Genomic DNA, 19530 nt, shown 5'->3' on the forward strand with positions numbered 1-19530 from the left:
GTGCTTGTGTACTTTAGTGTGCATGGTCCTTCGTGTACTTTAGTGTGCGTGGTACTTGTGTACTTTAGTGTGCATGGTGCTTGTGTACTTTAGTGTGCGTGGTGCTTGTGTACTTTAGTGTGCGTGGTGCTTGTGTACTTTAGTGTGCGTGGTGCTTGTGTACTTTAGTGTGCGTGGTGCTTGTGTACTTTAGTGTGTGTGGTGCTTGTGTACTTTAGTGTGCATGGTGCTTGTGCACTTTAGTGTGCGTGGTGCGTGTGTACTTTAGTGTGCGTGGTGCTTGTGTACTTCAGTGTGCATGGTGCTTGTGTACTTTAGTGTGCGTGGTACTTGTGTTCTTCAGTGTGCATGGTGCTTGTGTACTTTAGTGTGCATGGTGCTTGTGTACTTTAGTGTGCGTGGTGCTTGTGTACTTTAGTGTGCATGGTGCTTGTGTACTTTAGTGTGCGTGGTACTTGTGTACTTTAGTGTGCATGGTCCTTCGTGTACTTTAGTGTGCATGGTGCTTGTGTACTTTAGTGTGCGTGGTGCTTGTGTACTTCAGTGTGCATGGTGCTTGCGTACTTTAGTGTGCATGGTCCTTCGTGTATTTTAGTGTGCATGGTCCTTCGTGTACTTTAGTGTGCGTGGTACTTGTGTACTTTAGTGTGCGTGGTACTTGTGTACTTTAGTGTGCATGGTGCTTGTGTACTTTAGTGTGCGTGGTGCTTGTGTACTTTAGTGTGCATGGTACTTGTGTACTTTAGTGTGCATGGTGCTTGTGTACTTTAGTGTGCATGGTACTTGTGTACTTTAGTGTGCATGGTGCTTGTGTACTTTAGTGTGCGTGGTACTTGTGTACTTTAGTGTGCATGGTCCTTCGTGTACTTTAGTGTGCATGGTGCTTGTGTACTTTAGTGTGCGTGGTGCTTGTGTACTTCAGTGTGCATGGTGCTTGCGTACTTTAGTGTGCATGGTCCTTCGTGTATTTTAGTGTGCATGGTCCTTCGTGTACTTTAGTGTGCGTGGTACTTGTGTACTTTAGTGTGCGTGGTACTTGTGTACTTTAGTGTGCATGGTGCTTGTGTACTTTAGTGTGCGTGGTGCTTGTGTACTTTAGTGTGCATGGTACTTGTGTACTTTAGTGTGCATGGTGCTTGTGTACTTTAGTGTGCATGGTGCTTGTGTACTTTAGTGTGCATGGTGCTTGTGTACTTTAGTGTGCGTGGTGCTTGTGTACTTTAGTGTGCATGGTGCTTGTGTACTTTAGTGTGCATGGTGCTTGTGTACTTTAGTGTGCATGGTGCTTGTGTACTTTAGTGTGCGTGGTACTTGTGTACTTTAGTGTGCGTGGTACAGTGCTCGTGTACAGTGTTACCGTCTGACAATCGCTGCAAGGTCCTCTCACTCCGCGCTGACGGGCACGTCACTTCCGGGTAATAATTACGGTGGCCTCAAGGAGACAAGACCACGCGAAAAAAGCGTTTGTAAAACGCGACGTAATTGTTAAAATTGAGGCGTAAATCGAATAAAGAATTGGCTCATGGGGTTGCGGATTTTTGTTGTTGTCGCAGCTTGTGTTGTCGGGCAACCGAGTGGTGCCGTCTATATCCCCCCCCCACCCCACTTGCATTTATTGCAACTGTCGTTTTTCATGCGCGCGTGTTTACTGTCAATTAAGACGATAAACTACCGAGCGTAGACTCGCGCGTTGTACACCCAGAGGCGCTGCATGGTTGGGGGTACGTGGCAGCGTTATGCGACACATAGGGGCAAAGTCGGCCACAGGGGGGGCCCGATTCAACAGATTAAAACATGTTTAAAAAATATTAAGAAACTTCTTTAAAAAAATCTTCCAACAATTAAGCAAAAATGCCAAAAAAACATTGTTACGAATACAAAATATATATTTCGAAAAAAATACCTCGCGTGAAATCTAGTAGCGTCACTGCTGCTATTTGTTACTGAACACCAGGATTGTTTGCTTACTGGCATGCGCATGAAATCAAGACGCACGATAACTTAATTGTGAGTTAAAAAATAATAGATCACGACATTTCGATCGTAACACAAGCAACCGTCATCAGGTGGGACAACCACAGCAAGAAAAAAACCGCTGAAGGAGGCGAGAGATCTGCCGTGGCACGAGCCACGAGGTTATATAGGCCTCGGCAGTGGGGGGAGAGAAAGGAGGGGGGGAGAGAGGAGGGGGGACAGAAAGCGGACCCCGTGGCAGCATCCGGGTCACTGGAGTAAAGTGGATGGCCTTCCAAAGATCCACAAAGAAGGTACCCCCCCCGCTCCATCCTATCGTCTCCACCATTAACTCACCCACCTACAAACTGGCTCGATTTCTGCCTGAGACACTGCTTCCTTTCACGGACAAGACCACCTTAGTTGTACTTAAGTCAGCTCACTCGATTTCTCTAATCAAGGACATATCACTGTCTCCAGATGATTTGTCAGTTTCGATGTAGTGTCCCTGTTCACCAAGGTACCTGTACCTGATACCATTGTAATCATTGAAGACTTGGTCCAACAGGGACTGAATCCAGATGTACCAACTTTGGTAAGGCACTGCCTTACCAACACTTACTTCATCTGGAATGGTACATTCTACAAACACAATTTCAGTTTCATTTATTTGGTATAGCCCTGTGAGCTATTAGGCTCTTGAATCGGGTGCAACCGCAACAAACAAAAACATGAACAAGAAAACATCTTAAAGTGACTATGTGTAAACAGAAAATCCAAGAAAAGACAACAAATATTGCAGAAAAAGCACCCTACACCAACGCTGTGTGCAAGTCAAACAACAACAACAACCACAAGACAACTTAGATTAAGGCCATGAGTCGAATTCCGTACTACAACAAACAAACATGGCCAAACCAAAATAAAGCCATAAAAGCAATGTAACAGTGATCATAGGAACTGTGACCGAATTTTCACAATAAACGACATAAACAACATGTACCACCAAACCCTGCAGCCATAGCTGGCTGCATGAGTCACTCCACAACAGCAGGAGCATCAGTCGGAGTATCAAAAAATTTCAATGCACCTTTAAGATCAGCGCACTAAATCAAAACACAGATCATACTTTGCAGTGGTCATCTGGAGCGAAACATTTTATTTTATTTTAGGCCACTGAATAGCAGTGGCAGTGACAAAAGACAAATAGTTCACTGCTTTAGCCCACCGGTGTGTTGAAGCGTGAAACCACAACATTTACAATTTGAGTAGGACGTTTCGCTGGTAATTGCGGTTTTTAAATTTTATTCAGTATCTCGGCGGTGACAACAAACCGAAAAACAAACCGAATCCCGAGGGGGCGCCCCCTCACTCGTGCCCTAAAGGTCCCGCTCAGTCACCGACCCATCCTCTGGGCCGGGATCACCCGTGCCACAGCATCGGAGGGGAAGCCTCCCCTTCCAGCCACGCACACCTTCACCCCCCGGATGCCGGCGAGGACCTCCCACCCCCCCCCCGCCCTAGCCCACCCTGGGCAGCGGCCACTTCCATCGTTCCCTTGCGGCCTCGCGCCCCATTTTCCCTTGGTCCATCTCTACCACCCTTTCCAACAGTCTCCTCGCAGCATAGCATGTCTCCAACGGGGACGTCAGGGACCCCTCCAGCCCCTTCTTTCGCGCTTTCCACAGCGCCTCTTTCGTCGCTCCTATTACAGCCCACACCCGGTCCCTGTCCTCCCTCCCCACCCCCCGCAGCTCTCCCCACATGACGTCCCGTGCCGTCACCCTTGATAGAGCGAAACGGGCCAGCAACGGCTTACTCCTCTTCCAGACTACCTGGGCGAAAGGGCACGCCACCATCACATGCGCCGCAGTTTCATCCGCGTTGCAGCCCCTCGGGCACTTGGGGGTATGCGCCATTTGGCGGCTGTACAAGAAACCCCGCGTCTCCAACCTGTCTCGGACAGCCAGCCATGACAGGTCCCGCTGCTCCTTCGTGAGCACTGCCGACGCCACATTCCTCCAAATCTTCCCGTGCGTCTCCCTCCTCGCACCGGCCACCTCGTCACAGGCCTCCTCCTTCTCCGCCGCAGCCCGCACCTCCCTGGGGGCCCACCGACCCCCCCACCGGCTCAGGCCGTGCTGCCCGACGTAGCTCCCCACCACGTCGCTAACCCAGCCCCCCGGCCAGTCCAAAGGGGTGCTCCTTCCTGCCTCCGTCATCCCGAGCCCCCGCAACCGCCACGTCAGTCGGTACCTCATATACCACGCTGCCTTGCCCCGCGGCTCCGCAGAGAAGAACAGCCGCAGCGCATTGCAGACAAAGGTCGATTGCAGGGTATACCCCACATTTGGGGCACCCCTCCCCCCATTCTGGACCTGCAGACACACCACGGCCCTCCTCACCCTCTCCATCCCTCCCCCCCAGATAAACCTGAAAATCGCCGTGGTCAAGGCCTTAGCCTCCCTCCCACCTGGCGGGAACACCTGCGCCAAGTAGTTTAGGGGTGGTAATATTTCTGTTTTAACCACCATAATTCTACCGGCCATCGTGAGCCGCCTCCCAGCCCACTTACCTAGGCAGCCCTTTGCCTTCCTCACCCCCTTCTCCCAGTTACCTTCCCCCATCCTATCCCCACAGAAAAACACCCCCAGTATCTTTATCCCCTCTGTTTGTAGACTCAGCTCCGGCGGCCGACCCTCGAAAAGCCTCGGGTCTCCAAAAACCATGAGCTGACTTTTCCCCACACTGACCTTCAATCCGGAGGCCGCGCAGAACCTCCCTATCCCCTCCATTGCCCTCCATACCGATACCACGTCCCTGCATAGCACGGCCACGTCGTCCATGTACAGGGTCACCTTTCCCTGCTCCTTGCTCCCCGGTATTACCACCCCCCCAATCCTCTGGTCATTCCTTATCATCTGCGCCAGCGGCTCCATGCACATGACAAATAGCACTGGGGACATCGGGCATCCCTGCCGCACCCCCGATCCCACTGGGATGATCCCGGAGCATTCCCCATTTATCAGGAGCCTGGCCCTGAGCCCCCCATAGAGTCGCTTCACCCACTCCACCAGGGGCCCGCACACCCCCATCCTCTCCATCACCGCCAGCATGAATTCATGAGAGAGGCGGTCGAAGGCCTTGTCCAGGTCCAGACTTAGGATCCCCAACGGACACCCCCTCTCTCTCTCGCCTTCAATCGCCTCCCTCAAGACCACCAAAGTGTCCGCGATCCTCCTCCCCGGGACCGCACACGTCTGGTCCGGCCCCACCACCTCACCCACCACCTTCCCCAGTCGCCCTGCCACCACCCTTGCCACGATCTTATAGTCCGCGTTCAGGAGGGTTATTGGCCTCCAACTTCCCAGGTCCCTACGCTCCCCCTTCCCTTTATAAATCAGTGTCACCAGGCCCTCCTGCATGTCGTCCGGCACCTGCCCCTCCTCCAACGTTTCCCTACAAATTTGCACAACATCCTCCTTCAGGAGTTCCCAGAATTTTATGTAAAAGTCCGCCGGGATCCCGTCCGGGCCTGGGGTCCTGTTCTTGTTCAGCCCCTTCACCGCCCCTTCCACTTCCTCCCATTGAATCCTCTCCCCTAGCGCCTCCGGGTTCTCAACCCTCTTCGCCAATGCTCCCAGCAGCTCCTCCCGCCGCCCCCCATCTATCCCTTTCCCTTTATACAACTCCCCATAAAAGTCCTCCGCTACACTAATCATCCCTTCCGTCGTCACCTGTCTACCCCTAGTAGGACTAACCAGCTCCCTCATTTCATTGTCTCCCTCCCTACCCGCCTTAAGGAAAAAACGTGTACACTGCTCCCTATCCTCTGTTGCCCTGACCCTCGCCCTATACACTAATTGCCTAGCCCTCTTTTCCAGGACTGAGGCTACCCTCCCCTTCATCTCCGCTATCCTTTCTCCCACCGGGAACCCTAGCCCTAGCAGCCCATACAGCCTTTCTAACCTAGCGTTCCATTGTCTCAAATCCCTACACACCCCCTTTCTTCTACTGTAACACTGAAAGAACGTTCTGATCCTACACTTTACATGCCCCCACCACTCCACCCTCGTGGGGAAGCACACCTGCAGCGTCCTCCAGCTGGCATACGCTCGCTTGAAATCCTCCACCAACTCCTGCTCCGCCAGCAAGCCCACATTCATCTTCCACACGCCCTTCCCCCTCTTCACCCCCCCCGGGATCACAAGCTCCGCCACCACCATTCTGTGATCCGAGAGGGGAAAAGGTTCCACCCCCGCGCTGCCCACATTTACCTTGTCGGAAACGAAGATAAAGTCAATGCGTGACTGTGCTCCCCCACTCTTGTCCGCCCACGTGAACTCTGGCCGCGTGCCGTGCATCCTCCTGAACGTATCCACCATCCCAAAGGTCCCCATCAGCTCCCTCAGTTCCCTGGAAGAGGAATCTAACTTCCTCCTCCCCTTCACCGACACCAGGTCCGCCAGGCCTAACGGGCAATTAAAATCGCCCCCCACGATGACCTGCCTCCTGGTGGCCAGTAGGCCCGCCAGGCTCTCCCACACCTCCTTCCTTTCCATGCACCGTACCGGGGCGTACACGTTTATCAGCCGAAGCTGCACGCCCTGGTAAGTAGCGTCTAGACAGAGAAGCCGACCCGGTATTATTTCCTGGGTCCCTTCTACACTCATTCCCCGTCTTCCTATGAGGGTGACCACACCTGTGCACCTGCTCTCGTTGCTGCCAGACCAAAAGTACTGTCCCTTCCATCCGTCCAGCAGAGCCTCCGACCCTAGGGTGTAGGGGAGGTGACATTCCTGGAGGAAGATTACATCGCTTCTGGTGAGCTGCAGCCACTGCATGATTGCCCCCCTCCTTCCCTTCCCCTTCATCCCTCTCACATTGACCGATGCTGCGGATATGTCCATGCCGGGGCGTGATTTATCCCGTGTCGGACTCCGGCGCGCGCTCCCTCCTCCTGCCTTTGCCCGCCTTCCCCTTAACCGTTTTCCTCCCCTTTGATTTACGGGGCTTTCCCCGGATCAAACGTTCCCCCCCTTCCCCCCACCTCCACCCCGACTCTCCCGAGTCCGGCGCGGATCCTGAAGGGCTCGTGTCTTCCTGGGGACTAGCTCCTATCAGGACTCTGTCCCGCTTCCTTTTCCTCCCCCCCACTTCCTCCCATGCTTCATCCGCCCCTTCCTCCACCCGCTGCCCCACCTCGCCCTCCTCTCCTGTCACCTCCGACCAGTTCCCCAGCGGCGTTCCCGAGTCCTCCATGCTGTCTCCCCTTCCCTCCTCCGCCCCCTCCAGTGGTGGTGGTGCTCCCTCCCCCGCCGATCCCCCTCCCTCCCCCTCCCTGCCGTCTCCCCTTCCCTCCTCCGCCCCCTCCAGTGGTGGTGGTGCTCCCTCCTCCGCCGATCCCCCTCCCTCACCTTCCTCGGGGGGCCGCGGTTCCTCCACCTCCCCTTTCCCTTCCCCTTCCCGCTCCCGGCCCACTTCCCGTCCGGCAGCCTCCGTCGCCTCCTCCACCTGGCCACTCCGCCATGCCCGCGCCCTGTTAGCGTAGGATTCTGGGCAGGTCCTGTACAAATGCCCTCTGCTGCCGCACAGGTTGCAAAGGGCTGGCTCCCCGCACTCCTCCACCGTGTGGTCCAGCGCCCTGCACCTGTAGCAAACGCGCGCCACGCATGCTGCTGCCAGGTGCCCCCCTCCCCCACACCTCCTGCACAGCTTGGGCTGTCCCGCGTACACCACATAGCCCCTGTTTCCGCCGATGTTCAGAGCACTCGGGACATGCTTCAGTGCCCCCCCCTCCGTCTTCAGACGCACCCTCCACTGCCTGGCCCCCGTCCATATCCCCGCCGCATCCAGCACCCTCTTGCAGCCCGACAGGACCACACAGTGCTGCCGCAGCCACACCTCCACGTCCTGATCATGCAACGCTTCATTATAAAGGAACACGGTCACGACCTTCGTCTCCAGGTCCGATAGCAACCGCGTCCTCATAGACGCCAGCGGCTTCTCCCCCGCCTTCTCCTCGAAACGGGCAAGGAATTTTTGCAGCAGGATGTTGGTGGTGAAGCTCACGTCGAATGCCCTCCCCCCCGGCAGGGCAATCAGGCAGTACAAGTCCTCCACCTCCACCTGCAGCATTCCCAGCACAACCGACCTCACGAAGGTCGTCCTGTCCAGGGTGACCCCCTCTTCCACATCTTCCTTAAACTCGACCCGCACGCAATTGTGCCTCTTGGCCTGCAACGGGGTCAGGCCCGCCCCAGCTCCACCGCGCCACCTCCCCGCTCCCCCGCCGGGCCTCCCCGCACCCACCGGGCCAACCCCCGCCGTCTTCTCTCTCCACTGCCCCCCTCCCGGCCCCTGGGCTGCGGGCGCCTCTCCTGCCCCTTCCTCCCCCTTCCGATCGGGGGTACTCCCACCCCCTCCTCCCGGCGCTCCCCCTCGTTCTCCTCCCCGCTCCTCCCTCCCCGCGCTCCCCAACCCCTCCACCCCCCCCACTCTCTTCCCTTGTTGCGCCTCACCCGACGTCACCCTCGCACCAGACGGGCCCGCCCCGCTCCTACGGTCTCTCGCAGCGCCCCGGGTGTCTTCCTCAGGCTGCGCCGTGCGCCGCGACTCCGTCTCCATCTCCATGTGCTCGCTGCAGCTGGGTCACTCCTCCCACAGCGCCCGCGGCTCCCCCACCCTCCGGCAGCAAGGCCACCCCAGACCACCCGGTCTGGGGCCCTCGCACACCCCGGGGTGGCTGGAGAACCCACGGGACACCGACGAGCCGCAGCAGTGTATCAGGGAGAACCGGTTCAGGAACGCGTTTCGCTGGTAATTGCGTTCAGCATCATCGGGCAATTCGCCAGAATGGTGAGGCTCTGCTGTGTCTCCCGTTCTTATATAGAGCAGCAGCAGGGTGACGTCATCATTAACTCATTAACTCATCAGGTGCAAAGATTTGAGGGGGGGGGTTATTGTAATTATATACTTGATTAGTAATAAGGCTATTGTTACGATGCGAGTTGTAGATTAGTAATCATTTGGAATGTGTTCTATTGTGATTATGCTACATTAATAATCAGTTAGTGCTTGTTTCCCTTATAAGGAATTGTAATGCATCTTATTTAATAATACGCTTCCAGGCCGCACTAAGCCTGTAGCTGTCTGAGCGATTAAAGTTATTTCTGTTTCTCTCAATCTCAATGGATTCTCTAAATAGTCTTTGCCAGTAGTAACTAGTTTTACACAACACTTCAACGTTGTCAAAATCAATTGAGTGTCCCTGTTGACAAGCATGTTCTGCCACTGCCGACAGTTGTGTTTGCGATAGTTTAATATTTCTCTGGTGTTCTTTTAGTCTTACACTAACGTTACGCCCTGTCTGTCCAATATAGCATCTGCCACATACACAATTAATCCGATATACACCTTCTGTTGATAATTTAGGTAATTCGTCTTTAGTGCACGTTACTAATTGTTGAATTTTGTGTACTGTACCAAATCTTACTGTAATGTTTTGCTTTTGCAAAACACGGGCTAATTTGTCAGTTACTCCTGAGATAAATGGTATTTTTATTGTTTTAATAATCTGATCGCTTTCAGCAGTGTTGCTTTGCGATCGTGATTTGGCATTTAGTGCTCTGTTAATTTGAGCATTATTGTAGCCATTCTGTCTTAGTGCTTCTTTAACATGTTTAATCTCTCTCACTAGACTTTCATCATCTGACACTGTTTTAGCCCGATGTATGAGCGTCTTGATTAGAGAGGATTTCTGAGCTGGGTGATGATGCGATTTCGCATTCAGATAGGCATCAGTGTGCGTTTGCTTTCTGTAAACGCTGTGTGTTATTTTACCATTTAGGCCATGCCCAAGTAAAATATCCAGGAACGGGAGTGTGTTATTCACCTCCATTTCCATGGTGAACTGAATGGCCGGGTTTTGTGCATTGAGATGATTTAGAAAATCGTTAAGTGTATCTTTACCATGTGGCCAGACAACCAAAGTGTCATCCACATATCTAAACCAAAAGGATGGTTTTAATGTGCTCGAGGCAAGTGCTCTGGTTTCAAAGTTTATTAAATAAGATGCATTACAATTCCTTATAAGGGAAACAAGCACTAACTGATTATTAATGTAGCATAATCACAATAGAACACATTCCAAATGATTACTAATCTACAACTCGCATCGTAACAATAGCCTTATTACTAATCAAGTATATAATTACAATAACCCCCCCCCCCCCCCTCAAATCTTTGCACCTGATGAGTTAATGAGTTAATGATGGCGTCACCCTGCTGCTGCTCTATATAAGAACGGGAGACACAGCAGAGCCTCACCATTCTGGCGAATTGCCCGATGATGCTGGATGCAATTACCAGCGAAACGTCCTACTCAAATTGTAAATGTTGTGGTTTCACGCTTCAACACACCGGTGGGCTAAAGCAGTGAACTATTTGTCTTTTGTCAACGTGACACTTTTTTTACTGATTGGCCGTGTCGGGTGGTGGAGGGTTACGACACATTTATAAATAACGCGATCTAAACCCAAAAATCGTTGATTATGAACAATATTGGTCGCGAAAGCCTACGTGTTAAACTAGCAGTGGCAGCTTGGGTGTACAACTCCTCTCGAGCAGTTTTGAGTGAAGATCTCATAGGTAGTGATTCAAATTGCAGTTTATTGGCAATAGCGTTCCAGACCCTGGGGGCATCAATAACAAGGCCCTTCCGCCAGTATTTGTACAGCAATAGGGAATGTGAAGCTGGTAAATGAGCGAAGACCTTAGGTCAAATTTGTTCTTTGAAACAGAGGGGAGATCCAGCAGGTAATCTGCGGATATTTTTGTAAGTACATCGTGAATAAATAAGATCTGGTGATGTTAAGTTTGACCCAATGTAGAGATCACAATGATGTGTCCTGTATGGGCAGTTCAATGCAAATCTTAAGGCCGAGTGATAAATTGAGTCAAGCTTAGATTTGAAGTTTTCGTGACTGCAAGGATCCATACTCTTTGGTTCTTTCGGGAAAGTCACGTAGGTGAAAACAAAAATAAAAATAACTAAATTAAATCACGACGTTTCCAAGGTTGTCCCACCTGATGACGGAAGCTTGTGTTGCCTCCGAAACGTCATGATTTTTTTTCTTTCACCTACGTGACTTTACCTAAAGAACCAAAGAGTATGAGTCAAGCTTCTTCAGTACAGTACTTGGGGCTGATTTATACACGATGTCACAGTAATCAAGTAGAGGCAGTATGGTAGCTTTTATCAATTCCAAACGAAACATAGGGGGGAAGCAGTGCTTGTGTCGATACAGAAAACCAATTTTTTTTTGTCTTTTTACCAATATAATCAATGTGATCTTCAAAATTAAGTTTTGAATCCAGGATGATCTCAAGATACTTATAGATCTTGACTTGCTCTATTTGATAATTATTTAAGGAATGCAATTGGGGCAAAATAACTTCCTGCTTTAGTGCTGGTGAGAAGCATAGCACCTTGGTTTTAGAGGTATTCAAGACTAGTTTAAGAGCAACTAGCTGATGTTGTAGTTTGTTGAAATCACCTTGGAGCTTAGCAATCACGTCATTCGGAGAGCGGCCAGCAGTAATCAGTATCGTGTCATCTGCAAAAAGATGTTTTACCCTGGAATGATCCAGGTCAGTGCCCAAGTCATTGACATAAAGAGAAAACAAGAGGGGGCCGAAGATGGTACCCTGTGGAACCCCTTTTGTTATCTTAACACTGTTTGACCTCCAACCATCTGTGAATACAGTTTGAGTGCGAGAAAAGAGGTAATTTTTTACCATTTTACTGCGTTTTTGGAAAAACTACCGTATCAAAAGCTTTGGACAAGTCAAGAAAAAGACAGGCGCAGTACTGCTTATTATCAAGGCTCCTGTAAATGTGATTCAGAGAGTCTAATGCAGCACATGTGTTGGTGTATTATTTTCGGAACCCAGATTGTTTTAGATGTAATAGATTGTTGGCAGACAGGAAACTGATAATTTGGTAGTTCACGGGAAGTGACGTCATGTACAGGGGGCGGGGCGATGATGTCATGTCTCCCTGTGGTACTTAAGCAAGAGCCCGTGACGCGAGCGGGGTCGTTGCAGGAGCCCGGGAACGTGAAGGGTGGAAGTTAGACCCATGGGTAGGGCGGACGGAGTCTAGAAGGGAACTAGTGCTAGCATTAGGAGTGGCTGCTTTACCTGGTCGGCCAATGTTGGATGATCCCTCGACCGGCGCAGTGGGAAGAGCCCGGGAAGCTAGTTGTGCGAGGGAGCCTAGGACCCCTACCCCTGGAGAGAAGTATATTATCCTTTAGCCCGTAATTGGCGTAAGCCCCTAATAAACCCTTGGCGTAAGCCCCTAATAAACCCCTGGCGTAAGCCCCTAAAGAAGATCTGCCTCCGAGTCGACTTTGCACGACAACAACTGGTGTTGGAAATGACTTCAGTGCTTGCCGCCATGTCCAAGTCTGGCACGAGAAGAAGAATCCCGCCTGCGGTGCATTCCGACGACGAAGACAGCGCGGAGGAGGGTCCTGCGGTGATCCCGGAGACCAGGGCTTCGGAGATGCGCCCCGTGGAGCCAGGCCGGCCGGAGCAGGAGGAGACGGCGGCTGGGGGAGCTGGTGCGCCGCCGCCGGACACGTGGCGGGCCCTCTCAGGGCAGCTGGAGCTGCTCCTACGGACGATGGCACAGCTCGCCATCATGGTGGCCGAGGTGGGAGAGCGTGTGCGCGTTTCCGACACATTTTTGGAACGGACGCACCGCAGGAGTTGTGCGCCATTTTTGACGCGCCGCCGCCATCGGGCGTCATTTTAGGTATGAAGCCACGACCGGGTGCCATTTTGGACGTGACGCCGCAAACCGCCGTCATTGCCGCCGTCATGGCCGTCGCCATGGTCGCCGACGCTCCGCACACCGCCGCCGGTGCCGCTATGGCTCCGCTCCCCGCCGCGACTCTGGGTTCCGCTGCGGTTGCCGCCACGGCTCCGCACCCCACCGCGGCTTGCCAGCTGGGGGCCGGGGCTGAGGCGGCTCGGCAACCCGGCGTCGCTGCTGCGGCCTTGGAGATGCCGTCGGGGGGGGCGCTGGTGCGTCCTCGCCATACGTATTGTCGGGTGACCGGCGGCTGACCCGGTTACCTCCGGTCGCGCCGTTCATCGCGAAGGGGGGCGACTGGCTGGCCTTTCAAGACCGCTTCGATGCGGCGTACGAGTCGGTGAGTTGGCCGATGGAAGAGGCGCTGCGGGCCCTTCCGACATGCCTGGACGAGAGGGCGCTACAGGCGTTCAAGGCTATCCCGCCGGCTGACAGAGCATCGCTCCCAGCGGTGTACCAACAGATGACCGCCGTGTTTGAGCCACCGTCCTAGCGCATGCTTGAAGTTTTCCATACGGCGGCGGGAGTCGCCACTTGCCTACCGCTGCTCCCTCCTGGCGCTGGCGCTGGCTCAGGCCACATACCCTTGCGGGCAAGGCATTGAACTCGCTGGCCCTCGAACGACTGCTCTCTCTTATGCGGGAGCTCGGTATCGCATTATCTAAAGCCGAGGAGGGTCAGATAACATCTTAAAAGTGGTCCAGAACATTCAGGCACACCTCGCGCTGCGACAGCCGCCCGGGGTGGTGGCATGCACGGGGGTCCCAGTGCCTGCGGAGGCGGCCGCCTCTCAGGAGGAGGACACCCTCACGGCCCTGGCGGTGCCCGACCGCCGTGGGAGGAGTGTCGGAGGTCGCCGGCCGGAGCAGCGGTGGCGGGCTGAACCTCCTCGCCCGCAGGGCTCTGAGCCGGTCTCCTGCTTCCGCTGTGGTCAGCGGGGCCACATCGAGTGGGGCTGCCGCAACGCTCCCGGGGCCTTCGCCAAGGCCTCTCCTCCTTCCACCGGCTCCTCGTCAGGAGCAGCTTCGGGGCCCCAGGGCGAGTCGCGACGCATCAATCACACAGCCGCTCCCCTCACCTCACACATCTAGCGGGGGGTTAGGGTTCATCCTCACAGCTATCATCTCTGGGGGGTCAGGCTCAGCCCCTGTACATCCGTGGCCATCGGTCGGGTGGCCCAGGTGGACCCGCCAGTGGGATGCGCTCGTGCATAGCGTTGTGGCGGCCGCTGCCGGGTCCTTGGCGGGGTACGTACAAGGGGTCGATGTGCAAATCTTGGTGGACACGGGTGCGTCCGCAACTTTTATTTCAGAATGCATTTTTCTGTTGATGCCACGCAGCGTTGGCCAAAATGCCCATTCGAATCCTTTTGGACCAAGGGTGTGTAGAGATGCCGTTGGGGGGAGGGTCTGTTGCACTTTCTGCAATCTCCCACTGTGCTGTCCCCCCTTGCCGCCAGTGTGCGGGCCTTGACTAAGGTGTCTGTGACTGTTCCACCGGGGTCACAAGTCCTACTACCCCTCAAGCTGCGCAGACCGTTGAAATTAGATTCCCCTGAGGCAGGTATCCTCTTGTGTCTCTCCAATTACTTTTCAAGGACGGACAGGTTGGTAGGCGCATTGACGGCCGTGTCGGAGGGCCAGGACCCCTTTTTACAGGCTCTAAATTCGGGGCCCTCGCCGATCGTCGTTCCGGCCGGTGCCGTTTTAGCACACGCCACCCCAGGCCCTCCTCCCAATGACGCTAGGCTGATTGGAGGAGTTGTGGCAGGTGTGCTGCGCAAGGAGAGGACCGACGCATCGTGGATCGCTGAGTTGTCTAACGAGAATGCCTCGTTATCCTCCGAGGAGCATCAGCGGCTCCGCAAACTCATCGTGAGGTTCACCGATGTGTTTAATCAGAGTAAATTCGATCTCGGTCGCACCACTCTTCTGGAACATCACATAGATATGGGCAACTCGGCCCCTATTAGGCTAAATTCGCACCGCTTTAGCCCGGCGGAAAAGGATCACGTCCGCTCCGTAGTTGACGAGATGTTGGCAGTGGACATTATCTCCCCATCCACTAGCCCTTGGGGTGCCCCCATTGTGCTAGTCAAGAAACGAGACGGGAGTCTCCGTTTCTGCGTCGACTTCCATAAATTAAACAAGATCTCGGTGGCTGATGCATATCCATTGCCTCGCATGAATGATTCCCTGGATGCTCTCTCGGGTGCGCGGTTCTTTTCGACCCTAGACTTGCTCTCAGGCTTCTGGCAATTGCCACTGGACGAGGCCTCGAGACCCAAGACAGCGTTCCGCACACCCCAGGGGCTGTTCCAATTAAATCGGCTTCCTATGGGTCTCCATTCAGCCCCGGCCACCTTCCAGCATCTCATGGAGTTGCTATTGGCGGGGCTGCAGTGGTAATCTTGTTTAATCTACTTGGACGATGTTATTTTTTTCGGCCGTACGTTTGGTCTGCGACCTCCTTGGCACAAAGAATATCCACACCTCACCCTACCACCCCCAGTCCGACAGCACGTCCCCTAAATTGCATCGCCCTTGGCAGGGCCCTGTCGAGGTCGTAGAGGTTCGCCGATGGCAATGTATCCGTATTCGGTTGGGTCACCGCCACTGGATAGTGCACCCGTCTCGCCTCAAGCGGGTTGTACCACCTGGCCTCACTGATTCATCCCCACTTCTGGGGCGGCCGGCGATTGATACATCCGACAAGCCGGGCTGCACGGATCGTGATGGTGTGAGCGACGCCCTGCCTGTGTGTATGCCTTCAGAGCACCCGCCAGTAACACCTTCAGTGACGCCTCGTCCGGCGGATGTACCGGCGATAGACCTGTTGCCTGCCAGTACAGGCAGGCGACCGACGCCTGGGGAAGCGGGCCGGTGGCACACACACGCTCGAGGGGTGTGCGAATCCGGTGATGGCCAGTGGGGCCGTTTTATTCAGCCTCCTGTCTTCATCGCCCACTTTACGCTGTCCCATGTGATGAAGGCCTTCCAAGGGGCCGTTTTCATCGGCCTCCAGCCTTCATCACCACTTATACTTTGTTCCGTGTGATGGTGGTCTCCAAACTTTGCCTTGTACCGTTATCTTTCTATCCGGGTTATTGGGCTTCGCTTTCGTAATTGTTACAGCCGGGTCGGCTGATTTTTTTCACGGGGGAGGGGGGGGAATGTAGAGGAGTAGTTGGGGACGTCACGTTCACCTTCCGGTGCGATGTCACAGGATGTGACGTCATGCGGAACTTCCGGTATAATGACATCACGGGAAGTGACGTCATGCACAGGGGGCGGGGCGACGACGTCATGTCTCCCTGTGGTACTTAAGCGGGAGACCATGACGTGAGCGGGGTCGTCGCAGGAGCCCGGGAACGTGAAGGGTGGAAGTTAGACCCAGGGGTGGGGCAGACGGAGTCTAGAAGGGAACGAGCGCTAGCATTAGGAGTGGCTGCTTTACCCGGTCGGCTGATGTTGGATGATCCCTCGGCCGGCGCAGTGGGAAGAGCTCGGGAAGCTAGTTGTGCTAGGGAGCCCAGAACCCTACCCCTGGGGAGAAGTATATTATCCTTTAGCTCGTAATTGGCGTAAGCCCCTAATAAACCCTTGGCGTAAGCCCCTAATAAACCCCTGGCGTAAGCCCCTAAGATCTGCCTCCGAGTCGTCTTTGCACCACAACACTATCACTGTGAGACTGTCTTCCTCTAAATTCAATACACGGTGGAAATATAATAATATAGTTATAGCCTACATATTATTGTATACGGGTTAGAAACATCCGTAGCTATTTCAGTAAAAGTCGGGAGGAAGGAGGGGGGCCCACAGTCGGATCTTGCATAGCCCCCCGGCCCCCCGTTGATATAGGTAGCTGCGTCGCTGGCTCCACCATGTACATGAACACACGGCACGCACACTCTTTGAGCTGACGAAGTGTTTTTATTTATCACTTATGCCACAACTTGAATTTTTGTTTTCACGTAAGCACAGGACTCTCCCAATATGTCACAATATTGCTTCGATATATATTCTTTCAGTTTCCACACAGGTTCAGTGAAATCATGTGATCTTCAAAAATTGTGTTGTGATGGGAGTGTTGGGTTTTTTTCATTTGCAAAGGGCACGTTTATATTGGTATATAAATAAAATCGATTCACGATTTTCCTAAAACCACAACCGATTCCCCAGCCAAATAAATGAAAGATACCATGATCCTCCCCAGTGTGAGCTGACGCCTTGGTTGGAAGAACGCATCTCAGACTCGGGGCACAATTTCCCACGTTGGCGCAGCGTTTGTCCGTCATAAACGAGATGGACATTCACACGCAGAGGGTACATGCCTCCTTCAACACGCCTGTCAATTCACGTAAACAAATCAAGTATATTTTTTAACGTATCCCAACAGCCACACGGGCTTCTGGGAGGGCATCATTTCAGCAGGGTTGGTTCAATTCATGCAAAACGCTGCACCAGTTCTGACATTTAGTCGTGTCTCATTAGCAGTCAGGCTCGCTTGAACCAATAATGGTGAACTGACAGATTCTTCGTTTATAGCAAAGGACACTCTTGTTAGATATGGGTCCTAGTTCAACACAAAATAATCATTAGCATCACTGTAGCGAATATAAGAAAACACATTTGATTTTCAGCTGCTTGTAATTTGTGGAAATGTGAATGCTTCCTGCAGGTGGCATTTTTACCCGTTCCATCGCATTCTCCCTCGGGCGAGGGGAGTGAATTTGCGAAACAAATGGAAAACACTTTTCCAGCTCAAGTGACGTTATTGCTCACCGGTATTGACTCAACAGACTCCCCAAAACACAAGCCACGACGCTTCACAGGCAGCTTGTGCGTGAAACTGCGCAGAGTGCTGCACGAGGCATCGAGACAGCGGCGCTGAAGATGGCGTCACACGAGACAACACTCTGAGGAAGACGAGGAGGATATTCACGCACGCACGAATAACGCCATGGACCAGCAGTCGCCGGGTTTGACACCTACAACTGTTATCGGTCGACTAACATTAGGCTCAGGCCAGCCTCATTCACGCACGCACGCAAACGAGCAGATGCGCATTAAAGAAGTTCGGTTTTCCCTTCCCGTGCCAATCCTTTTTTTTAAGATATACAAAAAATATAACAATGTCAGATTTTACCACTGCGCTGCTACTGCCACCCAATATCCGCTCGGTCGATTTAGAAGTGCCAGGAGGAAGAAACCCCACAGACGAGAACGAGGAGCGGGGAAGTCAGCGGCAACAGGCACGCATTGGCGAGGAGCCGGCGCCACTAACAATTGTCCCAGCTCTGTGGTCCTCCGTGTGTTAAGGTGTTATCGGTAAATTAATGTGTTAATAAATATGGGAGAATTGATGACCTAGAATTCATTCACTCCATGTACTCATTAACCGGTGGGTCCGTCGCCTGCTAACGTGGTTTCTGTTGCCGTGAACCTGGCTCATTGGTTCCTCCACCCGTGTTTGAAGGACTCGGATCAACCAGACCACAGTCCGTTTCGTCATATCCACCAGTCTGTTCAATCACCACACTGTAGGAAGCAAATAACTCGATATAGCCTTAAAAGATTGGGACAAGTGCCGTTAGCGAGAGCCACACCCGGCCATATTTATCTCCCCAAGGGGGCGATGTTTACACATCGAACCAGGTACTTATTTGAGGCCAAGTCGACCTAGCAGAGGCCCAGGACTGGTTCAGATAATCGTCACCGGTTTAAGCCATGAGCTGAATCAAACTCGGGGATTGCCGGGTTTTGTAGTGCGGCGCGCTAACCGCTACAGTCACCGTGACCCAATCAACTTCCCACTCGCCACACTGCAGGTCACACACCACTCCTCTTCCTACTTCTTCCCATGCACTCGTCACTGATCCACTCAGGGATTTCCATCGTCTTTTTTCTTTCTCTCCCAAGTTCTTATAACAACAATACCTTGCTCAATTCAAGAAACGAGTTCCACCTTATTATCTATTACAACTTTTAATAGTGCCGTTTGTTGCCGGCCGCCTGCCGTTTTAGGACTTCACGGGCCCCGTGGCTCAGCAACTGATTTTTTTAATCGACGACAACAACAACACGACAGCTAACAAGACATGGACAAGAGATTCACGGCACTGCTGCATGGCACGAACACAGAGACCCTACCCTTGGGCACGGGAACCCAACACCAATCCTCTGGACACAGCAGCTGCCACCGAGAGAAAGGGAGACATCAAAACTAAACAACTTCAGCAACAAAGCCCGCGCATAGAAGACGGATGCTCGAACCACCCAGGGCCGGAACACTTAGAACAGCGGTCCACGTCGTGACGGTTCTGGCCAGCACTCACAATAGTAGGGTTGTTTCAAAAATAACAATGATAATAATATATTTCTTTTTCCAGTTTTTATACGTGTGGGTCGAAATCTATGCATTCGAGAGGGGGGGGGGGCGTCGCTCTATCCCCGTACAAATAAACAGATGGCGATTAGCTCACTTGCTCTTCCGCTTTCTGCTGGCTCGCCAGGGGCACGGTCCCTCCTCCACGCCTCACGGGAAGGGAGTTTCACAAGAGGAGTGCGATCCACACCCCCCCACCCGCTGCTCTCCACAGTGCTGGATTCAGGCTACGTGCATAGATCGGCACCAGTTCAAAAAGTCACGAAATGGTAACCGTTTTTTACAAGTTGGAGCTTCAGAAACAAATG

General features: G+C 53.1%; 1 protein-coding gene across 2 annotated transcripts in view; it reads right to left on the bottom strand.

Moving 5' to 3' along the window:
* The window catches only part of CDPF1 (cysteine rich DPF motif domain containing 1), a 70033-nt gene extending 68616 nt beyond the window's left edge, over positions 1 to 1417 (bottom strand). The window contains exon 1 of one of the 2 annotated variants that reach the window (XM_078880714.1): positions 1358 to 1417. The gene's annotated coding sequence lies outside the window, so the exon portion shown is untranslated. The remainder of the gene's footprint in view (positions 1 to 1357) is intronic. The other variant, XM_078880713.1, reaches the window with a different exon arrangement.
* Between the last annotated feature and the right edge of the window lie 18113 nt (positions 1418 to 19530).

Source organism: Lampetra fluviatilis, chromosome 58 (genome assembly GCF_964198595.1).
Source record: "Lampetra fluviatilis chromosome 58, kcLamFluv1.1, whole genome shotgun sequence".
NCBI lineage: Eukaryota > Metazoa > Chordata > Hyperoartia > Petromyzontiformes > Petromyzontidae > Lampetra > Lampetra fluviatilis.